This window comes from Pistacia vera, unplaced genomic scaffold, assembly GCF_008641045.1.
Source record: "Pistacia vera cultivar Batoury unplaced genomic scaffold, PisVer_v2 Contig374, whole genome shotgun sequence".
Classification (NCBI taxonomy): Eukaryota; Viridiplantae; Streptophyta; class Magnoliopsida; order Sapindales; family Anacardiaceae; genus Pistacia; species Pistacia vera.
Genome location: NW_022196195.1, coordinates 878,530 through 900,000, shown reverse-complemented (window position 1 = coordinate 900,000; position 21,471 = coordinate 878,530). Strand labels below are relative to the sequence as shown.

At 34.5% G+C, this 21,471-nt stretch overlaps 1 pseudogene; it reads right to left on the bottom strand.

The window, feature by feature from the left end:
- Nucleotides 1-21,208, bottom strand: part of LOC116140595 — a 26,989-nt pseudogene extending 5,781 nt beyond the window's left edge.
- Nucleotides 21,209-21,471: the final 263 nt, after the last annotated feature.

The following is a 21,471-nucleotide window of genomic DNA, read 5'->3' as shown; positions in this document are numbered from 1 at the left end:
GACGGTTTAATGACTAGGGCAAAGATAAAGAGGATGAAAGAGGCTTTGCGCTTTGCAAGGCTTGATCATGGAAGTGCAATACAAAGAGGCTATACTAGAAGACTCTAAGACTAAATTCAAAGATTTCAAAGCTTCACCAAGGATGGTCTATTATCTTTTTATGCAATGGGTAGATTTGAAAGATCAAGTTGGATGCAAGGATTAATTTAGGAATTAATTTTCGTTTATTTAATCTTGGGCTTTTTTTTATGTTTTAATTATCATTAAATTCTTTAGTCTTTTATTTATTTAAGGTTTATTTAGGCCCCATTCGCTTGTACTTAGGCCCAACCCATTTTTCAATTAGCTAGGGTTTTCTTTTAGGGTTTGTTGGTTATAAAAAAGGGCAGCCATGTTATTTTTGGGGGGTCAGATTATTATCAATTGAAGTTTATTTCAGAAAGCTATTTGCTTTGCCTTCTTGTGTTCTGGATTGAATGCTTGAATCTCGACTTATTAAAGGGAGTGATCAACTTTTGCGGCGTCTCAAGATTAGGGTTTTAAGGACTTAGTTTTCTTAGGGTTCTAATTTGATCATCCTCAACACGTCCCTAGCAAACCAACTTGTTCCTATTCCATCATTTGATATCAGAGCTTTGGTTGCTAGAAATAGGTTATTTATCTCCAACACTCTTTGTTTGCGTTCTTGATTCAAAAAAAAAAAAAAAAAAAACTGAATTTGTCTTTTCAAAATTCTTCTTTGTTTTCTTTGAATTTTGTTTCGAAGTTGTCTTTGAATTGTTCCTTTTTTTTTAATTTTTCTTGTGCTTTATTTTCTGTGTTTCAATCCATCTTTTGTTCTTTACAAAAAAAAAAAAAAAAAAAAAAAAAAGAACAAAGTGGCATTTTTGAGTTGTTAAGTTTCCCATTCTTGTTCTCTTTGCTAAGTATCCTATTTTTGTTTAATTAAGTTTCCAATTCTTGTTTTTCTTGTTTGAGTTTCTTATTCTTGTTGAATTAGTTTTTTTTATTCTATTCTAGTTTCCTTTTTATTTCGATCTAGTTTCCCTTTATTTTTGTTCTAGTGATTGTTTCAAGCATATACAAGGTTGTTTTGTGTCTTTTGCCTTCTTAATCATTTAGTGTCAATTATAGTGGTTTCTTTCACGTGTCTTTTGCTTCCTTTTACAGTTTTCTTATTTCTTTAGAGTCATCTTGGGTCTTTCTTTCTGTTCATCGTTTGCCTCAACTAAGTTTTTAAAGTTCTAATTTTTGAGATTATCACCATCTAACCAGTTGCTTCTTGAGATTTGTTGAATTCTTTGATTCTATTAAGAACATAAAGGGGGCTGGCTTGGCTTTAAGTGGTAAAAGGCAAGAGAGATCATCATCAAGAAAAAGCCAACATAGTGTGAAGCACGAGTGATAACATTCTGATTTGAGAGCAAACACGTGAGGGAGTGTGTGAGGAACAACACCTTTTATTTTATTTAATTTTACAGGTTGAAACCATGAGTAAGGAAGTAGGAGAACCACAAGAGGTTGACATGAAATTCTTCATCGAGGCTATTAATGAACAATTTAAATTGCTGAATGCGAGATTGAATGATTTGGAGTCCTCTTCCGGTTCTAAATCACATAGAAGACATGAGTTCGACGAAGAAGATGAAGTTGATTCCGAAGTGGAGAGAACAAGTTATAAAGGGGCCAAGAAGGTTGACTCCAAAGGAGATAACAATATAAGCAGTATAAAGATGGCAATTCTGACTTTTCAAGGAAAGAATGATCCTGAGCCATACTTGGAGTTAGAAAGAAAGGTTTAACACGTATTTGATTGTCATAATTACTCTGAGGAGAAGAAAGTAAAGCTAGCAGCCATGGAGTTTACAGATTATGCAAGTATATGGTGGGATCATTTGGCGATCAATAGGTGCAGGAATGGTGAGAGGCATATTTGATCATAGAAAGAGATGAAGTTGGTGATGCGCAAGAGATTTATACCTAGCCATTACTATAGAGATTTTTATAGGAAGTTACAAGGGCTGGTTCAAGCTTCCATGAGTGTAAAGGATTATTATAAGGAGATGAAAATCGCCATGATTAGAGCAAACATAGAGGAAGACAGAGAAGTAACAATGGCTAGATTCATTGCCGGATTGAACAAGGAGATTGTTGACGTGGTTGAGTTGCAACATTACGTAGAGATGGAGGAGCTAATACACAAAGCCATTAAAGTGGAGAAGCAAATCAAGTCCAAGAGGTTTAGATGTGGTTCATCCTTTAGATCTCCGTGGAGACCAAATTGGAAGGACAACAAAGCTGCCTTCAGAACAAAAAAAGAAGCAAAGTCGAAGAATTCGGTTGCTCTTCCTCAAGGTAAACCCGAAACTAAAACTCTTACTAAGTCACGTAATATCAAGTGTTTTAGGTGTCAAGGATTCAGACATATTGCTTCCGAATGCCTAAACAAAAAGGTTATGATTGTACGGGAAAATGGAGAAGTCGAAAGTGCTAGCTCATGTGACAATGAGATGCCACCATTGGAGGATTGTTCTGATGTTGAAGTGGAAGAACTTGTGCATGGTGATTTACTTGTTACAAGGAGAGCCCTGAGTATATAGCCTAAGGATGAAAGAGACGAGGAGCAACGTGAGCATATTTTTCACCCAAGATGCCATGTGAAGGATAAAGTATGTGCGTTGATTATTGATAGTGGGAGTTGTACTAATGTTACTAGTACTTTATTTGTAGAAAAGTTGAATTTGAAGTGGAAGAAGCATCCTAAACCGTACAAGCTACAATGGCTGAATTACTGTGGAGAAGTGAAGGTAAACAAGCAAGTTCGTGTTCTTTTTTCAATTGGCAAGTATTAGAATGAGGTTCTTTGTGATGTGGCACCAATGTATACTGGTCATATATTGCTTGGCAGACCATGGCAGTTTGATAGGAAGGTATCACATGATGGGTACAAAAATCGTTATTCTTTTGTAATGAACAACCGAAAAGTTGTATTAGTCCATCTAAAACCTTTGCAAGCTTATGAGGACCAGATTAGGATAGCAAGAGAGTGCAAAATGAGAGAGAAACAATAGTGTGAGCAAGAGGAAAATAGAAAGTGAGCAAGTGAGGTAGAGAGGAAAAATGGAGAGAAAAGTGAGCAAAAATGAGAGAAAAGTGAGCAACATGGAGAGAAAAATAAAAGAATGAATGTACTTGCTGAAAAACATGAGGTTAAGAGTGTAATGATGGCGAGGCAACAAGTACTTGTACTTTTGTACAAGAATGTTTATTTTTCTACTAACGACCTTAACTCATCTTTGCCTAGTGTTGTCGTGTCTTTATTGTAGGAATTTGAGGACCTATTTTCTGAGGAGATTCCCTATGGATTACCTCCTCTAAGAGGAATTGAGCATCAAATAGACTTTATATCTGGTTCCGCCATACCAAATCGACCTGCTTGTAGAGCTAATCCTGAGGAAACGAAAGAGATGCAAAGGCAAGTGGATGAGTTGTTGCAAAAGGGATTTGTAAGGGAGAGTCTCAATCCATGTTCTGTTTTTGTCCTCTTAGTCCCAAAGAAAGTTGGAACATGGCGCATGTACGTGGATTGTCGAGCTATTAACAAGATAACGGTAAAGTATAAACATCTTATCCCCAGATCAGATGATATTTTAGTTTATAGCAAAAATTTGGATGAACATGTGAAACTCTTGCATGCTGTGTTTAGTGTGTTGAGGGAGCACCAATTGTATGCTAATCTTAAGAAGTGCACGTTTTGCATGGAATCTGTTGTGTTTCTTGGGTTTGTTGTTAGTTCGCAGGGTATTAGTGTTGATGAAGAAAAGGTAAGGGCAATAAGGGACTGACCTACACCTAAGAATGCGAACGAGGTGAGAAGTTTCCATGGTTTAGCAAGTTTTTATCGAATGTTTGTTAAAGATTTTAGTTCTATTGCTGCACCTTTAAATGAACTTTTTAAAAAGAATGTTGTTTTTAAGTGGGATGATGTTCATGACCAAGCTTTCAAAACTTTGAAAGATAAGCTAACTAATGCACATTTGTTGTGTTTGCCTAAGTTTGATAAAGCTTTTGAGATAGAATGTGATGCATCCAGGATTGGAATAGGAGCTGTTTTGATGCAGGATTCCAAACCAATTGCTTATTTTAGTGAAAAGCTAAGTGGGGCAGCGTTGAATTATCCTACTTACGACAAGAAGCTTTATGCATTAGTGAGAACTCTTCAAACATGGCAGCATTACTTATGGCCAAGGGAATTCATCATTCATTCTGATCATGAGAGCTTGAAGTTCTTGAAGACCCAAGGTAAGCTTAATAAAAGACATGCTACGTGGTTGGAGTTCTTAGAAACGTTTCCTTATGTAATCAAATACAAGCATGGGAAGGAAAACGTTGTAGCTGATGTATTGTCTAGGAGGTACGTATTACTTACTTCATTGCAAACTAAATTACTTGGTTTTGAATTGCTTAAGGATTTGTATGCCAATGATTCTGATTTCAGCCAAGTATGGAATGCATGTGATAAGTGTGCGTTTGGTGATTTTTATAGGCATGAAGGATTTCTATTCAAGAAAGATAAATTATGTGTGCATATTTGTTCTGTTCGTGAGTTGCTTGTTAGGGAAAGTCATGGGGGAGGTTTGATGGGTCACTTTGGTGTTCTAAAGACTTTAGATATATTACGTGAACATTTTTATTGGCCTAATATGAAACATGATGTGCAATCTGTTTGTGATAAGTACATTACATGTAGGCAAGCAAAATCTAAAGTTAGACTGCTGTACTTAATCAACTTTGGATTGATATATCTATGGATTTTGTTTTAGGATTACCAATGACTCAAAGTGGTAAGGATAGCATATTTGTTGTTGTTGATAGGTTTAGTAAAATGACTCATTTTATTGCATGTTCTAAAATAAACAACGCAACACATATTGTTGATTTGTTCTTTAAAAAAGTGGTTTGTTTGCATGGGTTGCCTAAGACAATTGTTAGTGATAGAGATGTTAAGTTCCTATGTCATTTTTGTTGCACTTTATGGAATAAATTAGGAAACAAACTGTTATTTTCTACTAATAATGACTTAGGAACTAATACCCTGCGAACTAACAACAAACCCAAGAAACATAACAGATTCCACACAAAACGTGCACTTCTTAAGATTAGCATATAATTGGTGCTGCCTCAATACACTAAATACAACATGCAAGTGTTTCACATGTTCATCCAAATTTTTGCTATAAACTAAAATATCATCAAAGTAAACTACCACAAATTTTCCCATGAAAGCACGCAAGACATGGTTCATTAATCTCATGAATGTACTAGGTGCATTAGTTAAACCGAAAGGCATTACTAACCATTCATACAATCCATATTTAATTTTAAATGCAGTTTTCCATTCATCTCCCTCTTTCATGCGAATCTGATAATAGTCATTCTTTAAATCAATTTTAGAAAACAATTGAGAGTCATGCAATTCATCAAGCAATTCATCTAATCCAGGGATAAGATGTCTATACTTTACCGCTATCTTGTTAATAGCTCGACAATCCACACACATGCGCCATGTTCCATCTTTCTTTGGGACTAAGAGGATAGGAACCGAACATGGGCTGAGACTCTCCCTTACAAATCTCTTTTGCAACAGCTCATCCACTTGCCTTTGTATCTCCTTCGTTTCCTCAGGATTAGCTCTATAAGCAGGTTGATTTGGTATAGCAGAACCAGGTATGAAGTATATTTGATGTTTAATTCCTCTTAGAAGAGGTAATCCATGGGAATCTCCTCAGGAAATAGGTCTTCAAATTCCTACAATAAAGACACAACACTAGGCAAAGATGTGTTAAGGTCGTTAGTAGAAAAATAAATATCCTAGTACTTGTTGCCTCACTATCATTACACTCTTAACCTCATGTTTATCAGCAAGTACAATCATTCTTTTATTTTTCTCTCCATGTTGCTCACTTTTCTCTCCTTTTTGCTCACTTTTCTCTCCATTTTACCTCTTGACCTCACTTGCTCTCTTTCTATTTTCCTCTTGCTCACATTGTTGTTTCTCTCTTATTTTGCACTCTCTTGCTATCCTAATCTAGTCCTCATAAGCTTGCAAAGGTTTGAGAGGGGCTAATACAACTTTTCGGTTGTTCATTACAAAACAATAACAATTTTTGTACCCATCATGTGACACCCTTCTATCAAACTGCCACGGTCGGCCAAGTAATATATGACCAGCATACATCAGTGCCACATCACAAAGAACTTCATCCTCATACTTGCCAATTGAAAAAGGAAACCGAACTTGCTTGTTTACCTTCACTTCTCCACAGTCATTCAGTCATTGTAGCTTGTACAGCTTAGGACGTTTCTTCCACTTCAAATTCAACTTTTCTACCAATGAACTACTAGCAACATTAGTACAACTCTCACTATCAATAATCAACGTACATACCTTATCCTTCATGTGGCATCTTGGGTGAAAAATATGCTCATGTTGCCCCTTGTCTCCTTCATCCTTAGGCTGTACACTCTGGGCTCTCATGTAACAAGTAAATCACCATGCATAAGTTCTTCCACTTCAACATCAGAACAATCCTCCAATGGTGGCATCTCATCGTCACTTGAGCTAGCACTTTTGACTTCTCCATTTGCCCGTACAACCATAACCTTTTTGTTTGGGCATTCGGAAGCAATATGTCAGAATCCTTGACACCTAAAACACTTAATATCACGTGATTTAGTAAGAGTTTTAGTTTCGAGTTTACCTTGAGGAACAACAACCAAATTCTTCAGCTTTGCTTCTTTTTTTGTTCTGAAGGCAACTTTGTTGTCCTTCCAATTTGATCTCCATGGAAAGCTAGAGGATGAACCAGATCCGAACCTCTTGGACTTGATTTGCTTCTCCACTTTAACGGCTTTGTGCAGTAGCTCCTCCATCTCTACGTAATGTTGCAACTCAACCACGTCAACAATCTCCTTGTTCAATCTGGAAGTGAATCTAGCCATTTTTACTTCTCTGTCTTCCTCTATGTTTGCTCTAATCATGGCGATTTCCATCTCCTTATAATAATCCTCTACACTTATGGAACCTTGAACCAGCCCTTGCTACTTCCTATACAAATCTCTATAGTAATGGCTAAGTATAAATCTCTTGCGCATCACCAACTTCAACTCTTCCCATGATCGAATATGCCTCTCACCATTCCTACGCCTATTGATCGCCAATTGATCCCACCATATACCTGCATAATCTATAAACTCCACGGCTGCTAGCTTTACTTTCTTCTCCTCGGAGTAATTATGACAATCAAATACGTGTTAAACCTTTCTTTCTCACTCCAAGTATAGCTCAAGATCATTCTTTCCTTGAAAAGTCGGAATTGCCATCTTTATACTGCCTATATTGTTATCTCCTTTGGAGTCAACCTTCTTGGCCCCTTTATAACTTGTTCTCTCCACTTCGGAATCAACTTCGTCTTCTTCGTCGAACTCATGTCTTCTATGTGATTTAGAACCGGAAGAGGATTTCAAATCATTCAATCTCGCATTCAGCAATTTAAATTGGTCATTAACAGCCTCGATGAAAAATTTCATGTCGACCTCTTGTGCTTCTCCTACTTCCTAACTCATAGTTTCAACCTGTAAAATTAAATAAAATAAAAGGTGTTGTTCCTCACACACTCCCTCACATGTTTGCGCTCAAATCAGAATGTTATCACTCGTGTTTTACACTATGTTGGCTTTTTCTTGATAATGATCTCTTTTGTCTTTTACCACTCAAAGTCAAGCTAGCCCCTTTTATGTTCTTAATAGAATCAAATAATTCAACAAATCTCAAGAAGCAATCGGTTAGATGGTGACAATCTCAAAAATCAGAACTTTAAAAACTTAGTTGAGGCAAATGGTGAACAGAAAGAAAGACCCAAGATGACTCTAAAGAAATAAGAAAACTCTAAAAGGAAGCAAAAGACACGTGAAAGAAACCACTGGAATTGACGCTAAATGATTAAGAAGGCAAAAGACACAAAACAACCTTGTATACGCTTGAAACAATCACTAGAATAAAAATAAAGGGAAACTAGAACAAAATAAAAAGGAAACTAGAACAGAATAAAAGAAACTAATTCAACAAGAATAAGAAACTCAAGCAAGAAAAACAAGAATTAGAAACTTAATTCAATAAAAATAGGATACTTAGCAAAGAGAACAAGAATGGGAAACTTAACAACTCAAAATTGCCACTTTGTGAAGCTGGATTTTTTTTTTTTTTAAAGAACAAAGATGGATTGCATAAAAAGATAATAGACCATCCTTGGTGAAGCTTTGAAATCTTCGAATTTAGTCTTAGAGTCTTCTAGTACAGCCTCTTTGTATTGCACTTCCATGATCAAGCCTTGCAAAGTCTCTTTCATCCTCTTTGTCTTTGCCCTAGTCATTGGACCGCCAATTCTTTGCAAAGGATCTCGAGAATATTTGGAAACATCAACTTCGTCAGCACCTCAATCTCCATTAAATTCTAACCCTCAATTAATTTATGGAGATAAACTGTACTAATTTCTAATAATTAGAATTGCAGTTTTTAGTGAATAGAGTTTTCACATTTTTCTTTATATGCAAACTATAACTCAACAAACTCACTCATCGTCCAAACAGAATATTGGTGACGTAGGGAACATAGGCAAACGCACATATTCAACGAATACATATCATGCATGCAACCTTTTCTAAGAACACTATTTTCATATGATGAGAAAATCATTTTCATTGACTTATCCTGAATAAGAAATAAAATCTTATTGAATTGGAATCCATTCTCCGAAGAAGAAATAAAGTCCTAGAATTAAAAGATGCTCAATATGAATTAAAGGGAACTGTATAACATACATCTTCTCCAATGGTAACAGCCTTAGGGAAGAGTCCATGAATCAAATCATTGACCAGCATCAGATAAACAACAGCATCTACATCAGTTGCAAATCCAAAGTACTCATTGTAATTTCCAGTAAATGTCATCTGCAACACCAAACAAATCAAAGAGCCATTGTAATGGCAGAAAGCCAAATAATTTAGTTGTTAAAAATACAAGCTGTTGCAATTCAAGCCTCATGTAGACATGATGCAGTAGTACTTTCACCATCTCTAATAATAATGTGCGAGAAGTTTTTATGCTATTTTTAGAATAAAATGTAAGAATAGATCTTTTCAAATGACAGAAAAGAATTGACAGTATAAGTGGTGTCTGATTGGAGGAAGAAACAACTACTTTCAGCTTGGGAAAAGAAAGTATAAAGATGAACTCAACTCTTGCTCAATATACCAGCATAAATTTATTACACTGCTATTTAACATCTTCCTTAGGATGTGGAACAGTTGGATAAACATAGTATAAGAACAGGACATCATTGTTCCAACTGTAAAACACCAAAACTATCCAGCCGCCGATGAGACCCACAACTCTGGGCATGTAAGGCCAAGTCAAGGACGTTGAAATTATTGCTAAACAATTAGCAAACAGCTTAAGATGCTAAATGTTTGTTTGACAATTATTAAGATTAAAAGTTCAATACAAACTTATATACCAATATGGCATGTCAGGATATGGTTTCCTTAAATTAATTGCAGAAACTGAGCATTATTTGATTCCATTCCTCTCATTGGGCACAAATTCACAACCTCGACAATTAAATTCTGAAAACGTAAGCAAGTCATTACACCTCATCAAAAAGGCTAGGATTAATTTCTAGCAGCACTAAAATAATACCTGCCATCCATGGTGAGTATACATCATTGAAGTTACACCATCAAACCTGAAACCATCAAACTTATATTCTTCCAACCACCATCTTGCATTTGAAAGAAGAAGCCTTAATACCTATATAAGAAGGAGAGAATTAATTCCAACTAACTATAGCATGCAGTAGAAAAACAAGGAAAAGCTTCACCAGTGTGATATATTTACAAAAAGCACATACTTCCCAGCTTCCATAGTTGAAAAGGCGAGAATCCCACATCCAATGATAACCTCTTGATCCAGAATGGAAATAATGACTATCAGTTCCATCAAACATGTTCAGCACATCCAAAACATTGTTAGAAGCATGGCTGCATTCAATGAACATTAGCAGTCAAATATAAGAATGAAACAAGATAACAAGCAAACAAATCACATAATATCACAAAATGATTCAAGGGAACCTGTAATTTATGCTAAAAACACCTGAACAGGAAAATTTCTAAACAAGTTTGCAATTGTATCAAACTACTGAATTTTATCACATTAGAGTTTAGAAAAATAATAGGTTGAATGGTTAAGATGTAATAGATATAATGAACTTACAAATTGATGCATCAAGATATGGGGAATGACCAGACAAAACTATAAGCAGTTTGGGTATCTTTCACAAGCCACTTCATCAGATATGAAAATCAAAATTGTAAGAATGACTGTTGACTTCTCTTAAGCGTTTAAATACTATCATTACGGCCCTCAAAATTTTGGGATCCATAGTTTCTCACAAACTTATAAATATTATTGGTGTTTGTATTTAAGACATGTTAAAAACAACTAGAATAATGATAGTGGTGGTGGGTGATATTATATTGTTGGGCTGGTGATGATGATAAGGCAGGTGGTTGCGTGGTGTTATTGTGGTGGTAATGCTTCTGGTGGTTAAGTGTGCGTCATGGTAGTCATAGGTAGTGTGATTTGGTTTAGATAAAATCATAAAAATGACCTCTTGCTCCATTCAGATAAAATGTCTTTAAAAGTGTTTATAAAGTAAGAAACAAACAAAAGTATCTTAATTACATCTGTAAAGATATATTCAAACTGTAGATGGAAAAACAAGCAAGCCCTATTACTGATTGGCATAAAGAGCACCCTGATAATATATGGATTTTGTTTTGACCTTATATCTAGACAAAAACGAGACAACTTTCATTGATCTTATAAGCCATTTCAACACTTCTAAAATTTATCTTAATAAACTCTTGCCTTGCATATGTTTTGTTTATTGGAAATCCATTTTAATGAGGGAATTAACTTACATGCCTTACACGACAATGAATATAGATTCATGAGTCCTATCCTCAAGAACTATAAAGTCTCTAATTACGATAAATGATAAGTGGCATTTTAAATACTATTCTAGTTTGTAGGCCATCCAAGGTCCACAAACATTTGCGACTAACCAAGACCAAAGTTTCATGGCACTTAAGCATCTATTGCACTACTAAACAAAGAAATAAGGCTTAGAAGAATAACAGACATGCACCTCATATATTGTATGAGTTCAATTCAAAGAACAAACAGCAATACAAAAATGAATTAGTGTAATAAGGTAACTTATGGTTCTCATAACAAAGGATGGTCTCGATCATGATCTGAAGATTAAGTTAAAAAAATTTAGATACAATCCAACAATTTGAGTCATACTTTTATATCCAATAGTTTGTTTCACATATACATTAAAAATTTATGGAAAGCAAAGATANAACCAATAGTTCATTATCTAATGGATTTTTCCGTTCTAATACTCCATCCGAGAGTTATCAGTATTTATCAAATCTGTTCCTATCTAACGGAACGCTATTGGATCAAATGACAAAGACATTGTTGAGAAAAAGATGGCTTTTCCCGGATGAAATGAAAATTGGATTCATGTAACAGGAGAAAGGTTTGCCATTACTTAGCCGGAAAGATATGTGGCCATGAAATAGGGATTAAGTGGAACAGAATTGACTGGGTGGTAGAGTCGTGGAAACACCTGTTTCTTCCATATTTTGGACCTTAGCTCCATGGAACAATATGCTACTGCTGAAACATAGAAGAATTGAAATCTTAGATCAAAAACTATGTATGGATGGTATGAACTGCTTAAACAAGAATTCTTGAACAGCGAACCACTATTACTAACTACATCAAAAAATTTCCATTAATGAAAGAGAAAGATGTAAATCTATTGGAAAATCAAAAATACGCATGTCGGATAGATTGATGCATTATATCTGCTCCAATAAGGAATCATTGGTTTAACTGAATAACTAAATAAAATAGATATACCCTTCTCTTCGTCTCAGGTCGATGGATCTTCTCAATTGAAAGATCCCTTATATGGATAATACACATTCCAGTTGATCGAGCCTAATTCAAATTTGTTTGTTCCGAATGAAAGATATCCACGGGGCGGTTCACCCTATTCAGATATTCACGACCAAGAAGAAGAAGTACTGGATTCTCTTTCGGATAGGTCCTGAAAGGAGAAGGAAGGCCGGAATGCCAACAGGTGTCTATTATTAAATTCACCCGACCCGATAGTACCAATTTTGAGAATGTCCAATGCCAAAGTCACTAAACGGGTAAGTCGCCAATCCCTAAAACGGACTATGTAATGTACTTTATCGGCTTGGTTACAGGCGGGCATTTTACCAGAGGTTTATATTGTATCAATCTACTCTTGTGTGATTCCTGCATATGTTAATCATCATTTTAATGACACTTTAACAAAAGGATCTAAGACAAATAAATCATTCTCAGTGATTCTTGTTATAGGTATCCCAACTATCCACACCTTGCACTAAGCACCTCATTCACAAAAATCTTTTCAAAGTTAAAGAATGTCAAAGTTTCTGAAAGGATGCAAAAGAGGTATAACACTACTACAGTTTATAAAATTTAATCATTTAAAAATCGTATTTTCCTTTTTGCTCTATGAATTATTATTATTATTATTATTTTTTAAAGGGGTAAGATGATAGTTAAGGTTTTCATGTTGTTAGCTTATAGTCAATTGCTTTCCACCTAATAGGGCATCTATATCTTCAAGTTGATTGGAACCTAGAATTCTTCAAACTTGGATTTCAATAAAATAGGAGGCAAGGCCTGTGTTTCTCTTCCTCAAAGAATGCTTTATGTCAGTCATATATGCTTACTCTTACGAGTTTATGCAAGCTTAATTTAGATTGGTTGTGTTACACAGCCCAACTCACCATCATGCAGTGCATGATCACCACAAAACCATTTTACTTGTAAACTTCTAACACAAGCTTAACATGCTTTTTAAGATGCGATCCTACATATTGTAGCATTCAAGATACATCAAAAAACAAGATCCAGCAGTTTTGACATTGTGGACTTAAAGCTAACATATAGCAAGCACTAGAAGCATTGAGTAATAGTTATGAAAATGAAGGAGATGCACACCGTGCTACTCATTCCAACATGCGCCTCATAAATTCTAATTGATTTCGGTCTCTTAGGTTGAGGATGTTGAAACTCATACTTTTCCTACAAAAAAGATTGAACATTAACAATATAAGGAGTAGCAGATATAAATGGACTTACATCTTCCAGTTCATCATATCGAGTGTTTAATGAACTTTATACAATAGCATCTACTAGTTCATCTAATAAAATACATGGCAGCCCATATACTAAAAATAGAAAATTCACTGATGATACACAATCTTAAGTGTAACAAAGTGCATCTCCATAGGTGTCAATGTTATGGTATGGTAAGAGTTCCGTGTAATATAGCATACTCAAAATTAAAAATTATACGTAAATCCTTCCTAATGTTATTGCTAAATTTGAATTCACTCTTGCTTTTATACTAAAGATTCTTAGACATGCCTAAATCATAAATTTCCCAAAAATGTTATGGCAAACCTAGAGAAATAAAAGATTGCAGAACCATACCTCTGTTGGTGGATCATAGTATATACCATTGTATAGGATTTCAGCTGGAGCTTGTACAGAGAACTTGATCCAAGCAGGTATGGAATCTTTAATGTCAGATGGTGTCTCCATTCGAATCTACAAATTAAAAGATGAGAACTAAGTAAATTTTAAGAGCATAACCACCAGAGTTCTAGGTTCAGGATAATTGACACAATTAAAGGAACCCAAAAGAATACGAAAAGGTAAGAGAACATGCATCAAGCCATAGAACAAGATAATGTGTTAGTTACGTACTAAACCATACTGAGTACCTACCTAGAACGTACATGTAACAATTAGAAGGAAATATCAAAATATATCAAAACCATAGCTATCTATCCCTTATACTCCCAGGTTTGATTAAAAAAATGGAAGCAAGCATCAATATCAGAACATATGAGAACTGTTATAAGTTTAAATATTATAGTTGGTCCTTTCCCTGTTAGCTAATACTTTTGAGATTATGGTTACTTCACAAAAAACTTTCTGCTGGAGAAGGGATATCATGGAAAATATTTGTGCAGACTATGAACTCATTTTGCAAAAGCTGATATCACTGGGAGAACTTAATAAAAGCAATTCTGCAACTTAAACTACAGTTCTTATTAATCTAGACCAATATTAGAGAAATTATTTCTGCAACTAAAATAGTAAATAAAAATTTCACTTATGTGGGAAGAGAAACACATTTGTATGCTGTGAGGAAAGAAGAGGAAAAGGAAAACCAAAGCGGAAACCCATGTGTAGCAATAAAAACAATTTTAGAGCCAAACTAAAACTTTTGCCAAATAAAATGTTACCTTCACACGAGAACCATGGGGAATTGATGGTGAACCATCAGCATTGTTAGGCAAAAAGATCTCCCAGATCCCAAACTCATTCTGTTCACAGATCAAAGGTGAATTTTATATGTTATTGAAACAATTATGATTCCTACAAATGTAAAGAAAAAAATAAAAAGGAACTTACAAGAAGAAAATATAACTGCAAGTGATGCCTGGCATCACCATCATCAAATTATAATAACCTAGTTATTGGCTTTCTCCTAACCATGAACTATCATTATGAGGCAACAATCAACCAGTTGTCCACAGTATATTGTCATAATTACGGGTGTTTCATTCTCGGTACCCTAACTCAAACAGACAGAATTGAACCAAGGTCGAATATGCAAATAAAGCCAAGTCAAATGTCTAAGCTGAATTTAAGCTTGATTCATATTTGAGCTGAAATACTCCATTGGGCCTTTAACTATTAACTTAAGTATTTAGGTTAAGTGGTTAACTAACATAGTATTAGAGCTATGTTGACCAAGTGCTCCTGTGTTCAAACACTTTTATTGTGTTAATTAAATCATAGCATGTTGTGTATGCAGAAATTGTTGTATTTATTGTTGTCATCTGTAGTTATGGTTAATTAATAATTAGATGAATGGTTAGCGATTGGGAGGTGCAAAGAACCCTCAAACACTGGAGATCTAGCAACTAAAAAGATTGATTCCTCCTCATTTCTAATTCAAAAACTCCCAAGCTTTATTGGACCCTAGTATCTTCATTGAGGACTCAAGAAGGACAGCACCAACAACTGTAGATGAATCAGTAAAAACAACCTTTACCTATAAGCTTAATCTTTTGTGTTAAACTGTTATCTAAATGGCACCCAAGCCAATCTTATATATGAACCCTGCTATTAAATTAATTAAACAATAATATGTTGCGTTTATGGTTATGATTACGCTCCTAGTAATGTCTGGTCAGACAGTTAGAAAGCTGCATAGCGGATGATGATGGGAATCTCACGCAATTTAACAACACCATCACTCTTTCTTAACCAAATTCCAAGTTACTTACTTTTCCATAAATTGCTGCAATTGAACCAAGTTCTTCACATACAGTCCTCAAGATGACTCAACACATTCAAAGCCAGTTGCAGCTCTTAATACAAATTAAAAGCAATAACAACTGGAGTCATTGATGCCACCTTAGCGGCACAAAGCAAACTGCTTTAGTTTGAATAACTTTCACACAGCAGCATCTCCTAGAATATTGATAGCATAAACTGGAGAATGTACTCAAAGAATCAAGTACTTGAAAAGCAGCTCAAAACAGATGATTAATTTACAGTGGCAAGTCAATGAGTGCTAATGTCCTATGAAAAACCTACAGGCAAAACTGCTCGAAGTTTTTGTGCAGCAGATAGCCAGAAAGCTAAATTCAATGCCTGAGTAAACATCTCACATGATCCAGTTTTCCAAGGCCATTAATTTGGTATTTTTAGTTAAAGAGAGAGAAATCATTTAAATGCAACGAAGGCAACATAGAGGAATAAAATTCGTGGGAGAATTTCTTAGAAAAAATGCAGTAGTTAAAGTAATTAGCACTAGACCAAATTTAAGATTACCAACTCAATCATGTAAAGCGGTAACACAAGGTTTTTTTTTTTTTTTTTTTTTTTTTAAAGTAACCTAGAGCGTCTTTTCCAGTGAGAATTCTGAAATAAATCTAACAAAGTAACAAACTTAGCTCTATCTAACAAAGTAACCCCAGTAAAACAATTTATTCTATCTTAGACTACTGCATAAAATACATAGTTTCTTCCCAAAAAACGAAAGACTTCATATAAAGCAAAGTTTGGCTCAATTTTTCTGTCTAGGATGAAAATTCGAACAACTCACAATGTCAATGCAATTAAGAAGAGCCAATTTGCAGCTAGAACTCTGATTTACAGAAGCAAAGATAACATACCCGGGTCATGATATCTGCATTGGGATTCCAGTTATTGAAGTCTCCAATCAAAGCTGCTGACTGAAAGAGTAAGTAATTACTGTATAAGACAAAAAATAAACAGTACCACTAGATTTTACACGTCTATTACTAGTATTTATTCAAAATAATCCAATAAGTGCAAAAGTTTCAGGAAAAGCTAGTGATGAAGGCATGTTTGACATTTGAAACCATACACAAGGTCCAGTTATCAGTAATTACCACCAGAAGGAGTAAACTTGAAAGGGATAAGAGCAGATAGAATAAATAAAAACTGTCCATGTTTGATGATCAAGTCAAAAGGGTCACAAGCAGCATACATATAATCTACCACTTTTAGTACAAGAGTATTGAAGAGCCTTTTCTATTTCTTAAATGAGAGATTAAAAAGTATTGAAGAGGCTTGACTTCCTTCTTCTATCTTTACGTATCAATATAAAAAGTAATTTAACATAAATTACAGGAGCATTATCATGATAGGGAAATAATTGTTTTCACAATAGAGGCACAAAGATTTAGGGGATCATAATAACAACATAAACCTGTATGGATTATCATCACATTGAAAAATTGTTAGCCCAAATAACACTATCCTCGTCAAGAGGTAATGAGATCAAACAGTTAAATCCTGGAGTAAAAGAATCAAACAAACCTTAGCTCCCAACGCCCACTCTCTATAAGTTATACCTATGGCACTGCAGAACCAATAGGGACAATATTCAGCAACCACAACTTCTAATCTTTCAATTACTTTTTAAGTAGATAAAACTTGATTGGAACAAAGAGGACCACATAAAATTTTGACTACAATTCAATTTCAATTTCAGAAAAAAAATATGCACAACTAGAAAAATACCCACAAAGAGAACATGACAGCTGAAAATGAAGTAGTAGACAACTATGAGCTAATAAACCACATAGAATTGCCACCAAAAAGAAGAAAGATAAACTGGTTCTATAGGCTGGCACAAATTTTCACCCCAGCTTGCATTGTTGATCAATACTTAATAAACCTACATGCTATTTCCTAAATTTGCAAAAATATAAAAGTATTAGTATTAACAAAACCACAGATGATATCCCTATATGACCACAAAAGGAATGCAAGCACAGGCCTCTCTATCTTATGCTCAGAATCAGTCACTTTTTTAACCCATGGAACAGCATTTATTGGCTTGAGCTTAGTCAAAGCAGACTCCAGGAAAAGTAAGACATATCTGTTGACAATGGCCCAAGCAACAAAGCTACAATGGCCAGAATTGTAATTAGTAATGCTAGCTGATGAAGTTTGAAAATATTAATTCAAACTCCAGTTTCCCCACAGTGGCTTGAGCTTAGTCAAAGCACACTCCAGGAAAAGTAAGACATATCTGTTGACAATGGCCCAAGCAACAAAGCTACAATGGCCAGAATTGTAATTAGTAATGCCAGCTGATGAACTTTGAAAATATTAATTCAAACTCCAGTTTCACCACAGTTTAAATAAGGTTAAGATGCAAATACTTGATGAAGAATTTTCTATCTTGTGTTCTCTACATAGCATGAGTATTACCTCCATATATTTATTTCATCTTATAATTAATTATTTATTTGCATCAAAAAAAGAGTAATACACATAATAGCACATTGCACCGTGATCACACACAAAGTCACTATCTTATATTTAACCCGTAAAGATACTAAAGATAGAATAATCAAGGAAATCAACCAGTAGAAATTCAAAAGGTGTGATACCTGTGCATGAAGCCTAACTTTTCATAGCCACGAGAAAACAACTCCAAATCACCTTCATACCTGTCAATATCCTCACGCATTTTTTTGTATTGTCCATACCTGCAATTGGAACAAGACTTTCACCAACCTCAGACATTAAATCAAGAAAGTGACAGAAACAGGAAAATAACCCGTTAATGAATAAAGGTTTATTCAAAGCAAAATAATAAAAAGGTTTACTAAGAATAAAATAATCAGACTATAAAAGTCTGTACCATAAATCTATCTTAGAGTCAAACATTTTGGATAATAAATCTTTAAGAACACAAAAATATAGACACACAAAAGGAGTGTACACGAGAATTTTGTATCCATGTGAGTGAAATGTGTGCTAGATTTTTGTGTGAGTTAAAACTAGGGAAAATAAGGAGTTGTTGAAAAACTTAGTTTACTCCTTCATTGTATGTCATATTAGAAACTATGATAGCATGATTTCATGAGGGAATATACTTATTAAACTTACAATTAAATTAGAAAATTCCCTAAAAAGATTCCTGAATTTGCAATAGATTTAAGGGTTAAAAATGGTTTTTGTTGTGTGATAAAAAACTGTCAAGAAACTTCAGAGCTCTTATGGATATGAGACTTGAATTCAAACATTATTATGAACTAAATGTATTTATTTAACAAAAGTATAAAAGAAAAAATAGAGCCATAGGTTGATTTATTCAATCCGACATAAACATTAGGGAGAAAAAACAAGAAGCACCATCTTCGCAAGTAAGATATTTATGTTTATTAAGTCCAAGCTAGGATGGAGGATAGACTTAAATTACTGCTTTCTGATAAACAGAAGAGAGGAAAGAACGTAAAGACACAATAGGAAGAAGCCCACTAAAACTAACCAGAATGCATCCATACAAATATCAACCAAAAAAAAGCAATTAATTTGCTCCCATTCCTTTTAGACCCCAGGTCATTGAGTCATTCAAACAAACTCTTAGTGTTCATTGTGTAACAGAATAAAATATTATCTCACCTGTGATGAAGATGTTAACGAAAACCTGTCAAAGTTAGATCTTTCTCATATATTCTCTGCCCCCTACCAGGTGGAGGAATGGACCCTGTTCTAACTTGAGTTTTAGTTTCACTTTCTTCAGTACTTACTTTCTCTTGTAAAGGAAAAGATGGCTCTACAAACGTGGAAGCAGACACTGTCTCTTCAATCTCGACCTTCTCTTCATCTTCCATTTAAGACAATGTACATCATGAAGTGCCTAAAACAATAGCATAAAGGTGCAAGAAGCAACAGTGTTAAAATAAGCTCTCAGCAGAAAATTAGCCTAAGAATATACAGAAAACAGATAAAAATGTGTATTGTTCAAATATAAGATAAGCAATGATAGAATACCTGTCATGACACTTGAATGATGGTTATTCTAGTCTAGTCAGGCCTACAATAAGCATGGCTCCCTACTTACAACAAGTACTCAATAGGTGCATGCAGTTATTATAAGCTTTCTCACCTTATGGAGCAGTCAAGTTATGCCATTACTGGAAAATTTTGCGAGGCAGTAATAATGTTAAAACTTTATGGTTTTTTGGATTTCAGCAAAAGTGATGGGTATCTGAAGAAATTAATATTTCAATTTTCTTATATCTTAATGTCTTTAAACATGACACTTTTGTACAAGCATAGTCATCTTAATATTGTACTCTGTGTTAGTATATCATATGTTTGTACATATTGATGGAATACTTAAATACTATTTATTATTCAGTACTTCTCTATCACCTTAAGCTTTTGAATTAATACGGTATTAAACCAAGTTCACTGAGTGATTTTGTGTTTGAATCCGGAAATGGTATTTGATTAAATTACAATAAATTGCATTTATGTTTCATTTACATGCCTTGCACATGACAGAACATGTTAGAAGTAAAATTTTTGGTTGGAGTGGTTACATAGCATACTCAATATGCTTTAAATAAGAGAGAGAAAAAAATGCATTATCTGCCAAAGAACTAACCAAACCATCACAATATCAGTCGAAGGTACTGAATGGACAAGTCAAAATCATTTCAGTACACCTTTTGGTCATTATTTTCCTTCATATATAAATGCAAATATTATCTTCATTAATAGATTAATCAAAATGTAAAACCTTTAATTGATAACCAGCATTTGTAATAGGTTAAAGAACATCACAAACCTCTTGTTCTTCTGATACAGTATCTGCAGTTTCCAGTTGATCAGTGAATAATGAAGTACCATCACCCTTGCTGCCAGGCAGAAGGACTTTATCAGATGCAGCAACTGTCAAAGATGAGGCATCATAATCTTTTGAAGGCTTTCCAGCAAGGATCTTCCCTACAAACCAGCATCAAATTAGCTTTACAAGTCTGACAAAAAATAGAGAATTCTCAACACAAATTACTTTGTATTCTGTATCACATAATTCCATTCACATGGTGAGATATTGAGAATATAAATTTGATCCACCAAAATATGCTTGCTAGTGGGATCAATTTTCAACTAACATATCAAATGATCCGTGGAAACAACCAATCAAAAGACTTCTAATTATCCTCCTAAGGAAGAAAATTCAAAACTAAAATAGAAGTTCAAGTTAACAGTAGATTGATATAATTTCAACATATCAAAACTGACAATGAGCTTACTCCACCATAAATACTCATTCCAATAATCTTTGATTCAGTATCCGAGTTTTATGCAATCATACAAACATAGAGGATTTACAATCATTGTTTATAGAACTAAAAAGAATACAGAAACATCAATTTCTACATTGAAAGAGAAAAATCGAACAAAAAATTTAATCAACAGAGTGGGGATAAAATGAAGAAATGAGCGAGAGAGAGTAAGTGAAAGTGAGTTCTTCTTCAAGAAGAAAGAGAGACTTGAACTCCGGCGATCACCATTGAAGTAGCAGCTTGATTGAGTGGACTTGTAGACTGAAGGTACACAAGGAAAGCTTATACCAGATGTGTAAACCATATTTGAATTTTCTAGAGCAAGAGAAAAAGAAATGTGAATTTGAAGGTGAGAGCGAGATAGATCGATATTATTGTTAATATGGTTTTAAAAACCGGCTTGAACCGGTTCGACCGGGAATCGGTGGCTAGACCGGGCCGGTTCATATAAAAAATCGGAATTAGCATTTGACCCGCTTTTACTAGCGATTGGATGATTTTTTTATGACGAACCACCGGTCCAACCGATATAAACCAGGTCTGCTACAGTAAAATATAAAAAAATAA